Raw genomic sequence first — 14,115 nt, forward strand, 5'->3', positions numbered from 1 at the left:
GCACGGGGACCTTGAATTCTATAAGATAAAGCCATAAACATGTGTATCCGAGTCTTCTATCAAAAGTTACAGCTATTTATATGAAGTTGTACAAAAACGCTTTCTTTCGCCAAGACAGTGCGTTTCTCACTGTTACATGCATTTGAATGGGGAACTCGACCGAAACAAAGTATAGGTTTTCATTATGTGAATAACTTGGAAATCTTAGCTCAAACAGCTGCAAAACCTATTTTACCAGCACGGGGACCTTGGGTTCTATAAGATAAAGCCATAAACATGTGTATCCGAGTCTTCTATCAAAAGTTACAGCTATTTATATGAAGTTGTACAAAAACGCTTTCTTTCGCCAAGACAGTGCGTTTCTCACTGTTACATGCATTTGAATGGGGAACTCGACCGAAACAAGGTATAGGTTTTCATTATGTGAATAACTTGGAAATCTTAGCTCAAACAGCTGCAAAACCTGTTTTGCCAGCACGGGGACCTTGGGTTCTATAAGATAAAGCCATAAACATGTGTATCCGAGTCTTCTATCAAAAGTTACAGCTATTTATATGAAGTTGTACAAAAACGCTTTCTTTCGCCAAGACAGTGCGTTTCTCACTGTTACATGCATTTGAATGGGGAACTCGACCGAAACAAAGTATAGGTTTTCATTATGTGAATAACTTGGAAATCTTAGCTCAAACAGCTGCAAAACCTGTTTTGCCAGCACGGGGACCTTGAGTTCTATAAGATAAAGCCATAAACATGTGTATCCGAGTCTTCTATCTACAGTTACAGCTATTTATATGAAGTTGTACAAAAACGCTTTCTTTCGCCAAGACAGTGCGTTTCTCACTGTTACATGCATTTGAATGGGGAACTCGACCGAAACAAAGTATAGGTTTTCATTATGTGAATAACTTGGAAATCTTAGCTCAAACAGCTGCAAAACCTGTTTTGCCAGCACGGGGACCTTGGGTTCTATAAGATAAAGCCATAAACATGTGTATCCGAGTCTTCTATCAAAAGTTACAGCTATTTATATGAAGTTGTACAAAAACGCTTTCTTTCGCCAAGACAGTGCGTTTCTCACTGTTACATGCATTTGAATGGGGAACTCGACCGAAACAAAGTATAGGTTTTCATTATGTGAATAACTTGGAAATCTTAGCTCAAACAGCTGCAAAACCTGTTTTGCCAGCACGGGAACCTTGAGTTCTATAAGATAAAGCCATAAACATGTGTATCCGAGTCTTCTATCTACAGTTACAGCTATTTATATGAAGTTGTACAAAAACGCTTTCTTTCGCCAAGACAGTGCGTTTCTCACTGTTACATGCATTTGAATGGGGAACTCGACCGAAACAAAGTATAGGTTTTCATTATGTGAATAACTTGGAAATCTTAGCTCAAACAGCTGGAAAACCTGTTTGCTCAACACGGGGATATCGAACTTTATAAGATAAAGCCATAAATATGTGTATATGCGTCTTCTATCAAAAGTTACAGCTGTCTGAATGAAAGCATTATAGCAGCTTACCTCGATCATGCGGTAGAACAGACACATAGGCCACCTACGTGTCCTCCTATGGCAGGAGTAGTTGCCACAAACCTGCAAAACAAAAAGAAATGATCAGGTGACATGAACAGATTTATACAGCCATAAGCAAGAGATTCTTCCTGCGTCAAACTGGACCCCCCTTACTGTAACTATCAAAACTATCATAGTCTAAAACTATCATCTCATATCAAAACTATTATAATCACATTATCTGACTTTATCAGTTATAACAATGAGAAACGGTAAACAATTTGGCAAATAAATGACTTATAATTGTGCTTACCTGGTCCAGATGATCCACAGCCCCTTTGCATTTGTTATAATCCAGGATGATGTGGGGCTTTCTCTTCCCAGAGTCCTGGACTTGGTAGCAGGAAACAGAAGAGCCCTGTCTCCCCATTTCACAGGCTTGTTGTCGTTTCATGTTGAGACCTGTACAGGCCAGCCAGCATCACAAGCCCCATGTAAGCCTGCAACTCCTCATCTATGTCCTTCCAGTCTTTTACTGACCTGTTGCCCCTGCAGGTTGGTGAAATGCAGGATTAGCTGCATAATGTCCTCTGCAAAAAAAAGATGGAAAGTGCTCACAGGGCTGCTGATCCTATACGAATTGCATAATGGGTTGGTCCTGGGGTTAAAATGGGGGGAGGAAAAAATGGCAGGACCTCTTCGAGTGTGGGTTGCCACATGATTTCTCCATTTTTAGATCTCCACTGGCCATCCTCCAGTCTTGTCTCTTCCTCCTGCTCTTCTTCCTCCTTCTCCTTCTCCTTCTCCTCCTCCGCACATGAGCTGCAAAGCTCCTCGGTGCCTGGCAAAAATTCTTCTTCGCTGTCAGAAGTATCTCCACTGCTTGTGGAGAGTGCAAAACTGCAGCAACAGCCTCCTCTAAACTGAGTGCACGCTTCATTGTGTCTGTGCAGAAATGACCACTCAGACCAGGCTGCAAAGTATTCTCATAGACTTCAAAGGTGCACCTGAATAAACATGCTATACCATACATCCAATAAGAGAGAGGAGGCACACTCTTGATCAAGAAAAAACATAAACGCACGCCTTTGATCCCCCCCCTCTCTCTTTCTCTCTCTCTCTCACACACACACACATGCACATACATACACACACAATACCATTTTATGGTGGTTAGCTGTTTTATTGTCATGCATTTTACAAGGTAAGATAACCATGTCCTGCATTCAAAACCACTGAAAATGTCTATGGTGGTGCTGTGCCTAATATTGTGCTGGTGTATGCTGGGTAATGGCACAGCTAGCGACTGGGTGACTTTATTCACCCGCTTCGGCTGTTATCAGTCCATACAATGGGCGTTATTAGCACAAATCAGTCCCATAGATATGGAACATCTCCTGCTAGATTGTTCAGAAGGTTGTTATCATCCATCCAGATGGAGGATCACTAACAGGAGCGTGGGAAGACTCCAGAATCCACTCTGGCTGCAATCCGGTGGATACAGCAGTGTTTACAGGTAATACCATTTAAACGGACAGCATTTATAGAAAAAGTCAGCGAGTGTCAATAATGTTAATGTGGTTATCTTAGTAATACACCGAGTGCTAATATAACAGCTTTAAGATGCATTTGTAGATGTTATTACGTGTTTTACCGTCTTTATTGGTGCTAGCTTAAAGTTACGGTGTAAACGTTAGCTTATATTGGAGTAAAGCTGTTACTGTTTAAACGATGTTAGCACAGAAATATTAGCTTCTGTCATGACTGACGAAGTTACTAGTTAATAAAGTTTCCAGTAAAGTGTTTAATCGCAGCCACAGATTGACAGCAAATATCTCGATTAGCTTCAGTGCATCTGTAATAAATATGTGCAAGTTTCAGTGCTTCGTTTAAACTGTATGATACTTATACTGACCCAGGGTCAGTGTAAAATACAATCCTAGCTGTGTGAACAAAGCCTGGCTCCTTTAATCCTGCATGAAAAACCTCAGGATGCAGGCTATTATTACTCTTTCCTGCTGGCACACCTGTCACACCTGAGAGTCAGCTAGAAACGTACAGTGACGTGGACATCATGCAAAGACTGCCAGACTCTGTAATACTGCAAATGATCAGTGACTCAAGTTAACACTAAACTTTAAACTGTGTCTCTGTGTGCTGAACATTTAGGATTGAGTCAGGCTGCATCTGTGTTAGTCCTCTGACAGACTGGTGACCTGTCCAGGTGTGCTCTACCTATGACTACTGGGACAGGCTCTAGCTCCTGTAATAGAAATTTTATGTTATTCTCATTTAAAGCATTTAAGTGCTTATGCATATGCTTAGTTGTGACACTGTTATAGACTGTTCAATGAAAGTTTCTAAAACTAGATGAACTTACTTCAGCAGTTTGAGAAAACAACTCCCTTTACAGGTGCTGATAACGCTGAAGTAGCAGAGCTGACATGACTGAACTGTGATGTTTGATGTGTGTTTGCTCTCCTGTGCGCAGTAATAAATAGCTTGATCACAGCTCTTTCTGTGTTGCAGACTTTATTTAAAAAATTCCACGACACCCCCCACCCTCCCACTGTGAACATGAATTGAATATTCAGAAGACATTTGTTTAAATAGTTCTAGAAATCTGAGCTGTTGGTGTGTCCTTGGATTGTGTGGTAATAATATTAGAGCCTGCAATCTTTCTTACTGAATCTCTACTATGAGTCATGTTACCTGAGATTAATTCTATGTTTACCTGTCAGCCTGGACGAATGTGCTGTGTGAAGGAAATTAAATTAAATCAGATCTGAAATGCGTACATTTAAGGAACCTGTTCATATTTAATTGAAATATGAACCAGTGATTTTTTGATTGCTGATTCCAAGAGAGTCTTTGTGGAAATCCTCTTTGGCTTTTTGTTATTTTAATTCTCTTTTCTGTTTTCCAGAACAGTTCTCCACAGTCACTGTCCATATGGGTCAGTGGGACCAAGAAGCACTCTGCTAATGTGTGGACTCTGACCAGCAACATCCAGCAAGACCCAGACAGCGTTTTCTATCTCCCAGCTGGAGTTTTTTGTTTGTCTGTGACTGGAGAGTCAGATTTTTGTTGAGCTTCATACTTGCAGAGGTAAGTCAGTTTGCAGAGATCCCTCCCACCCTGGCTTTTATGTGCTAGATTTCTTATCTGAAACAGTAATATTTCAGTGACTGCTGCTTATACCACAGGTTAATACTGTTACTGATCCCTGATAGGAGAATCATCAATTTTGCCAGCAAAGAAGCCTGGTGGATGTTTGTTTACAGTCTGATGGTGGGACATCATGCTCTGCATCTTTAAAGTTTGTCTCTTGATTATTATTCATACCCAGTAATGTGAAGTATGCTCATATCTACTATAACTGAACCAACCTGGTGCTCTTCATTTATGGAGGCTGTTGAGTCTGAATGTTGGATGTTGTGTATCTCGTGTTCTCTGGGCTTTGTTGTCCTCAGTCTTTTTGCAGGATCAGAAAACAAAACCAGGAGGCGCGTAAATGTTTCTTCTCCATGATGTTTCTTCAAATGTTTCTTCTGGATGATGATATGACCGTGACACGGGATGCCACCTTTGGTCTTGTGATGAAGCAAAGCTCAGGAAGAAGTGTGATTAAATGGTACCCACATGTGTGCTGCTGAGAAGGATGTACAGGGGCACCTGCAGCCAAATCCAAGCTTCAGGTTAGTTGTAGTTGCAGAACGCTATAGGACTGAGACAGCTGAGGCATCAAATGTTTGATTAAACGGATGAAAAAGAGAAGTTTTTTCCCTATAATTATCACTTCTTAAAATCTGTAGCAACTTCAAGTCTTTCAGCATGCTGAGCATGCTCAGAATGTGACAATATATTTTTGTTCAATATTTAATTTCTTTCAGTTGCAATTGTTAAATGAAAAAAAATATATTCTTATAATTTAGCAAACTAATTTATCAAAAAATATATATATACATATATCTGTAGTAGTTTTAATGAATTAATTTGACACCTGTATTGAAAATACCATATTGTATTCATACAGAATCAGTATGGTATCATTGTTTGTCTGTTCACTGATTGTTGTAGCTAAGAGCTACTTTGATCTGTTTAGATCTAAAGTATCCAAAGTTGAGCTCTGATGTTTCTTCACCCCTGTGTATGTGATATGTGATTTCCTACATGCTGGCAGAGCAGCAGTTTGTGCTCACAAATGGTGACGGTGTGGAGAGACGGTGGTGTTTCCTCAGAAGAACCAGCAGAGTCACAAAGGACACCAGTCCATCTCACCACCTTGACTTGCTGACTGATGCTCGTCTGCACTGCACAGAGGAAATCAACTGACCGAGGTTTGTCCAGTGACGTGTTATGAAATGTATATTTGTTTTATGCTTACAGATATGTTTTTCTTGACAGAGGCTCTGCAGAGGTTAGACAAAGCAGAGAAAACATGTGCTTTACATTTTACTGTGATTTATTGAGATATTTGTTGCCTGATGTTCAGCAGGAATGGAGAAATAGAATCAAAGGGAGATGTTTTTGATGTTTTTGTAATGATGTAAGTAAATCTTCAATATTATTTATTTGCTTGGTTATATTAGGAGTGTTTCTGAGTGAGGGGGAGAGGAGTCATCATCCAGGTAAAGTGACGTGGATCAGTGGATACACTTGTCTCCCCTTTAAAGGAGACGATCCAAGTCATCCTTAAATGTTAGTGCTTTCAAATACACAAACATTTTTAAAGGACAAAAATGAACATCCAACTTTGATTGTAATACAAAATAAATCTTTGCATGTGTGTTTTCAAACTCTCAGATGGGCAGCATATCAGTCTTGGACTGTCTAACCTGCCGGAGCAGCACTGAATGACCACCACACGAGCATGTTCCTGCAACATTCAGCATCTGATCTGTCATCTGTGTGCTTCTGCTTTTGGTAAGTAGAGTTACCCAACTCCAGTAACTCTAAACACATGCCATCCATTTCTAACGGCCTGGTTACTTCCTGTCAGTTACTTTAGAAACCATGTGGTCACCTGACCTAGCACTGTTTCTTCTTCTTCCCCTTAATGTTGAAGTGTCAAATGTCAAACAGCTGGAGAGGAAACTACACCAGTGTACTGGGATGTTTCAGTAACATGTGCCAGATGCTGTTCCTTCATGGTGACATCACCAGAGACAGTCCCGCCCACCTCAGGACCCATTGATTATGATGATCTGATCCATCAAACCCCCAGCAGGTGAACCTTATTCATGACATAACACCGCAACAATGTAAAAAATTAAACAGCAACAGTCTAAATGTAAAGTGCATTCTAAAGTCCTCTTCAATAAATTGTATGCAAAGAGTCATTCAGGTCACTACAGAACCCAGAGTCTTCATCATTAAATCTCTGGTTGCTTCATTTTTATATCCTATATCAGATATTTTAAAGGTTAGCTTAGGTAAAGTTCCATTCTCATGGTGAGGCAAAGTGCTTTATGTGTGTGTGTGTGTGTCATGAACGGCTATAAAAGGCCTATAATTAAAGAACAAAGCGGGGTTTGAGTTCGAGTTGCGGCAGACTGTCACTACTTGTAAATGGAACGCAGCCTTCCTACGGCAGACAGCTAATAACAGGAATCGGACGCGGTCCAGCCAAGTCCACAGCAACCACCATAGCAACCGCCTAGCATGACCTTAAAAACATATTCTGTCTTCATAACTATCAAAATCGTGAAATGATTTGCAAAGTGTGAAAGTGTTACAGCTGCAGAGAGCTATGGCGGTATCTATGGAAGCTGTTTACATAGATAATAATATACGATGTAACCATGGAGACAGTCAGTCACGTGAGCTAGCGGTGCACGTTTACTACAGTGAATAAGGTGATTGAGTGCACAGCGTCCACACTCTGCAGGGGGTAAAGACATTACTTCAATATTGTTTTATATTGATATATATTTGCCTTCTGTTGACCATCACCTCAGGTTCACCATTACAGTTTCAGCATACAAATGCACACTGTCTAAACACATTCAAAAACTCATGTCTCAGAAATAAGCACAGCTGTTGATGTTTGTCATTAGAGTTTTATTTGTAAGAAAATTATGAACTTCATATTGTGCATTAAATAAAAGAACATTTCACAACTCTTGAGTCAACAGAAACAGGTAACAGAAATGTCTCTAATGTGTACAGTGTAGTGTAAGCATTAAAAGATCATAAAGGAAACACTAACATTTATGTGAAACTAATTGTAATAAAAAATGAGCAGGTGCTTTATAGATTTAAAAGAAAGAATCTGAAAACAACACTTTTTTGGTCTAAGTGATCAAAGTAGAAAACAGAACTGATGTTCAAGAACAAACCGTAGCTGCACTAATATTACACATCTCGATCGTTGTACTGAACAGACATGTTGCTTTTAAAACCACATGCAGTGTGTGACCATGACTGTTCACTGAGACCATGAACGCCACTTCGCTGAAGCATTCTTATTCTTCTTCTTGCCATTAAATTGGAAGTAGAAGCAGCACGACCTGATTTGATCTACTGAAAGGAAAAAGCAGAACATCTGAGCTGAAACCAGTCAGCTGAAATCATTAAGACAGGAACAATCATTCAATGCAGTGTCTCAGGTGGCTTAGCCTGTTACAACTGTTGATAAAAGCTAAATACAGTTAACACACAGTATCAGGGAGCTCCAGTGTGGGAACTAGTGGCTTTACGTTTGTAGTCATTTAACTTTCATCCATTCATTCATTTAATTCAGGAGGAAGAAATGTCAGGTGGGTGAAGGGTGGCTACATGCATTTGGTCCCATGCTGTCTTTAATAACTAGAGTTGAAGTTGATGAAAAACGCTTTGTTTCACCACGTTTCTGACTGTTACATGCATTTGAATGGAGTTCTCGCCCGACACAAAGTATAGGTTTTCATTTTGTGAATAACTTGAAAATCTTAGCTCACACAGCTTTAAAAACCTGTTTGCTCAACACGGGGACCTTGAGTTCTATAAGGCAAAGCCATAAATATGTAATTCCGAGTGTTCTATCAAAAGTTACAGCTGTCTTTATGAAGACCATTTAAAACGCTTTATTTCGCCAAGACAGTGCGTTTCTCGCTATTACATGCATTTGAATGGGGAACTCGCCCGACACAAAGTATAGGTTTTCATTATGTGAATAACTTGAAAATATTAGCTGCAAAACCTGTTTGCCCAGCACGAGGCATATTGAATTCTATAAGATAAAGCCATGAATACGTATATCTGAATTTTCTATCAAAATTACAGCTATTTATATGAAGTCTTACAAAAACGCTTTCTTTCGCCAAGACAGTGCGTTTCTGACGATTACATGCATTTGAATTGGGAATTCGCCCGAAACAAAGTATAGGTTTTCATTATGTGAATAACTTTAACATCTTAGCTCAAAGAGCTGCAAAACCTGTTTGCCCAGCACGGGGACATTGAGTTCTATAAGATAAAGCCATAAACATGTGTATCGGAATCTTCTATCAAAAGTTACACTGATCTTTATGAAGACCATGAAAAACGCTTTATATCACCACGTTAGTGCTTTTCTCGCTATTACATGCATTTGAATGGAGTTCTCGCCTGACACAAAGTAGTTTTCATTTTGTGAATAACTTGAAAATCTTAGCTCAAACGGCTGCAAACTCGCCCGAGACAAAGTATAAATCGGTGCAACTTTTGATAGACGACTCAGACACACATGTCTATAGCTTCATCTTAAAGAATTCAATATCCTCGTGCTGGGCAAACAGGTTTTGCACCCGTTTGAGCTAAGATTTTAAAATTATTCACATAATTAAAACCTATACTTTGTCTCGGGCGAGTTTCCCATTCAAATGCATGTAACAGTGAGAAACGCATTGTCTTGGCGAAATAAAGCATTTTCGTACAACTTCATATAAATCGCTGTAACTTTTGATAGAAGACTCAGAAACACATGTTTATGGCTTTATCTTATAGAACTCAATATCCCCGTGCTGGGCAAACAGGTTTTGCAGCTGTTTGAGCTAAGATTTTAAAATTATTCACATAATGAAAACCTATACTTTGTTTCAGGCGAGTTTCCCATTCAAATGCATGTAACAGTGAGAAACACATTGTCTTGGCGAAAGAAAGCGTTTTTGAACAACTTCATATAAATCGCTGTAACTTTTGATAGAAGACTCAGACAAACATGTTTATGGCTTTATCTTATAGAACTCAATATTCCCGTGCTGGGCAAACAGGTTTTGCAGCTGTTTGAGCTAAGATTTTAAAATTATTCACATAATGAAAACCTATACTTTGTTTCGGGCGACTTTCCCATTCAAATGCATGTAACAGTGAGAAACGCATTGTCTTGGCGAAAGAAAGCATTTTCGTACAACTTCATATAAATCGCTCTAACTTTTGATAGAAGACTCAGAAATACATGTTCATGGCTTTATCTTATAGAACTCAATATCCCCGTGCTGGGCAGCTGTTTGAGCTAAGATTTTAAAATAATTCACATAATGAAAACCTATACTTTGTTTCAGGCGAGTTTCCCATTCAAATGCATGTAACAGCGAGAAACGCACTAAAGTGGTGAAATAAAGCGTTTTTAATGGTCTTCATAAAGACAGCTGTAACTTTTGATAGTAGACTCAGAAATACATATTCATGGCTTTATCTTATAGAACTCAATATCCTCGTGCTGGGCAAACAGGTTTTGCAGCCGTTTGAGCTAAGATTTTAAAATTATTCACATAATGAAATTCTATACTTTGTCTCGGGCGAGTTTCCCATTGAAATGCATGTAACAGTGAGAAACACACTGTCTTGGCGAAAGAAAGCATTTTCGTACAACTTCATATAAATCGCTGTAACTTTTGATAGAAGACTCAGAAACACATGTTTATGGCTTTATCTTATAGAACTCAATATCCCCGTGCTGGGCAAACAGGTTTTTGCAGCCGATTGAGCTAAGATTTTAAAATTATTCACATAATGAAAACCTATACTTTGTTTAAGGCGACTTTCCCATTCAAATGCATGTAACAGTGAGAAACACATTGTCTTGGCGAAAGAAAGCGTTTTTGAACAACTTCATATAAATCGCTGTAACTTTTGATAGAAGACTCAGACAAACATGTTTATGGCTTTATCTTATAGAACTCAATGTCCCCGTGCTGGGCAGCTGTTTGAGCTAAGATTTTAAAATAATTCACATAATGAAAACCTATACTTTGTTTCAGGCGAGTTTCCCATTCAAATGCATGTAACAGCGAGAAACGCACTAAAGTGGTGAAATAAAGCGTTTTTAATGGTCTTCATAAAGACAGCTGTAACTTTTGATAGTAGACTCAGAAATACATATTTATGGCTTTATCTTATAGAACTCAATATCCCCGTGCTGGGCAAACAGGTTTTGCAGCCGTTTGAGCTAAGATTTTAAAATTATTCACATAATGAAATTCTATACTTTGTCTCGGGCGAGTTTCCCATTGAAATGCATGTAACAGTGAGAAACACACTGTCTTGGCGAAAGAAAGCATTTTCGTACAACTTCATATAAATCGCTGTAACTTTTGATAGAAGACTCAGAAACACATGTTTATGGCTTTATCTTATAGAACTCAATATCCCCGTGCTGGGCAAACAGGTTTTTGCAGCCGATTGAGCTAAGATTTTAAAATTATTCACATAATGAAAACCTATACTTTGTTTCAGGCGACTTTCCCATTCAAATGCATGTAACAGTGAGAAACACATTGTCTTGGCGAAAGAAAGCGTTTTTGAACAACTTCATATAAATCGCTGTAACTTTTGATAGAAGACTCAGACAAACATGTTTATGGCTTTATCTTATAGAACTCAATGTCCCCGCGCTGGGCAGCTGTTTGAGCTAAGATTTTAAAATTATTCACATAATGAAAACCTATACTTTGTTTCAGGCGAGTTTCCCATTCAAATGCATGTAACAGTGAGAAACACACTGTCTTGGCGAAAGAAAGCATTTTCGTACAACTTCATATAAATCGCTGTAACTTTTGATAGAAGACTCAGAAACACATGTTCATGGCTTTATCTTATAGAACTCAATATCCCCGTGCTGGGCAAACATGTCTTTGCAGCCGTTTGAGCTAAGATTTTAAAATTATTCACATAATGAAAACCTATACTTTGTCTCGGGCGAGTTTCCCATTGAAATGCATGTAACAGTGAGAAACACATTGTCTTGGCGAAAGAAAGCGTTTTTGAACAACTTCATATAAATCGCTGTAACTTTTGATAGAAGACTCAGAAACACATGTTTATGGCTTTATCTTATAGAACTCAATATCCCCGTGCTGGGCAAACATGTTTTTGAAGCCGATTGAGCTAAGATTTTAAAATTATTCACATAATGAAAACCTATACTTTGTTTCAGGCGAGTTTCCCATTCAAATGCATGTAACAGTGAGAAACGCATTGTCCTGGCGAAAGAAAGCATTTTCGTACAACTTCATATAAATCGCTGTAACTTTTGATAGAAGACTCAGAAACACATGTTCATGGCTTTATCTTATAGAACTCAATATCCCCGTGCTGGGCAAACATGTCTTTGCAGCCGTTTGAGCTAAGATTTTAAAATTATTCACATAATGAAAACCTATACTTTGTCTCGGGCGAGTTTCCCATTGAAATGCATGTAACAGTGAGAAACACATTGTCTTGGCGAAAGAAAGCGTTTTTGAACAACTTCATATAAATCGCTGTAACTTTTGATAGAAGACTCAGAAACACATGTTTATGGCTTTATCTTATAGAACTCAATATCCCCGTGCTGGGCAAACATGTTTTTGCAGCCGATTGAGCTAAGATTTTAAAATTATTCACATAATGAAAACCTATACTTTGTTTCAGGCGAGTTTCCCATTCAAATGCATGTAACAGTGAGAAACGCATTGTCCTGGCGAAAGAAAGCATTTTCGTACAACTTCATATAAATCGCTGTCACTTTTGATAGAAGACTCAGAAATACATGTTCATGGCTTTATCTTATAGAACTCAATATCCCCGTGCTGGGCAGCTGTTTGAGCTAAGATTTTAAAATTATTCACATAATGAAAACCTATACTTTGTGTCAGGCGAGTTTCCCATTCAAATGCATGTAACAGTGAGAAACGCATTGTCTTGGCGAAAGAAAGCATTTTCGTACAACTTCATATAAATCGCTGTAACTTTTGATAGAAGACTCAGAAATACATGTTCATGGCTTTATCTTATAGAACTCAATATCCCCGTGCTGGGCAAACAGGTTTTGCAGCCGTTTGAGCTAAGATTTTAAAATTATTCACATAATGAAAACCTATACTTTGTTTCAGGCGAGTTTCCCATTCAAATGCATGTAACAGTGAGAAACACACTGTCTTGGCGAAAGAAAGCATTTTCGTACAACTTCATATAAATCGCCGTCAGTTTTGATAGAAGACTCAGAAACACATGTTCATGGCTTTATCTTATAGAACTCAATATCCCCGTGCTGGGCAAACAGGTTTTGCAGCCGTTTGAGCTAAGATTTTAAAATTATTCACATAATGAAATTCTATACTTTGTTTCAGGCGAGTTTCCCATTCAAATGCATGTAACAGTGAGAAACACATTGTCTTGGCGAAAGAAAGCGTTTTTGAACAACTTCATATAAATCGCTGTAACTTTTGATAGAAGACTCAGACAAACATGTTTATGGCTTTATCTTATAGAACTCAATATTCCCGTGCTGGGCAAACAGGTTTTGCAGCTGTTTGAGCTAAGATTTTAAAATTATTCACATAATGAAAACCTATACTTTGTTTCGGGCGACTTTCCCATTCAAATGCATGTAACAGTGAGAAACGCATTGTCTTGGCGAAAGAAAGCATTTTCGTACAACTTCATATAAATCGCTCTAACTTTTGATAGAAGACTCAGAAATACATGTTCATGGCTTTATCTTATAGAACTCAATATCCCCGTGCTGGGCAGCTGTTTGAGCTAAGATTTTAAAATAATTCACATAATGAAAACCTATACTTTGTTTCAGGCGAGTTTCCCATTCAAATGCATGTAACAGCGAGAAACGCACTAAAGTGGTGAAATAAAGCGTTTTTAATGGTCTTCATAAAGACAGCTGTAACTTTTGATAGTAGACTCAGAAATACATATTTATGGCTTTATCTTATAGAACTCAATATCCCCGTGCTGGGCAAACAGGTTTTGCAGCCGTTTGAGCTAAGATTTTAAAATTATTCACATAATGAAATTCTATACTTTGTCTCGGGCGAGTTTCCCATTGAAATGCATGTAACAGTGAGAAACACACTGTCTTGGCGAAAGAAAGCATTTTCGTACAACTTCATATAAATCGCTGTAACTTTTGATAGAAGACTCAGAAACACATGTTTATGGCTTTATCTTATAGAACTCAATATCCCCGTGCTGGGCAAACAGGTTTTTGCAGCCGATTGAGCTAAGATTTTAAAATTATTCACATAATGAAAACCTATACTTTGTTTCAGGCGACTTTCCCATTCAAATGCATGTAACAGTGAGAAACACATTGTCTTGGCGAAAGAAAGCGTTTTTGAACAACTTCATATAAATCGCTG

The 14,115-nt window shown here is 38.5% G+C and overlaps 1 long non-coding RNA gene across 7 annotated transcripts in view; it reads left to right on the top strand.

The window, feature by feature from the left end:
- The first annotated feature begins 2,646 nt into the window (after positions 1-2,646).
- LOC146685480 (uncharacterized) overlaps positions 2,647-14,115 on the top strand; it is a 43,677-nt gene continuing 32,208 nt past the window's right edge. The window contains exons 1-8 of one of the 7 annotated variants that reach the window (XR_014916686.1): positions 2,647-3,032; positions 4,443-4,624; positions 4,750-4,807; positions 4,990-5,214; positions 5,705-5,856; positions 6,109-6,217; positions 6,323-6,442; positions 6,585-6,746. This is a non-coding gene — a long non-coding RNA (uncharacterized LOC146685480). Of the gene's footprint in view, positions 3,033-4,442; positions 4,625-4,749; positions 5,215-5,699; positions 5,857-6,108; positions 6,218-6,322; positions 6,443-6,584; positions 6,747-14,115 lie in introns of all 7 variants that reach the window. The other 6 variants (XR_014916682.1, XR_014916681.1, XR_014916680.1 and 3 more) reach the window with 6 other exon arrangements.

This window comes from Copadichromis virginalis, linkage group LG19 (genome assembly GCF_057382275.1).
Source record: "Copadichromis virginalis isolate Kocher_CV1m ecotype Utaka linkage group LG19, C_Virginalis_male_GT1.1, whole genome shotgun sequence".
NCBI classification, from domain to species: domain Eukaryota; kingdom Metazoa; phylum Chordata; class Actinopteri; order Cichliformes; family Cichlidae; genus Copadichromis; species Copadichromis virginalis.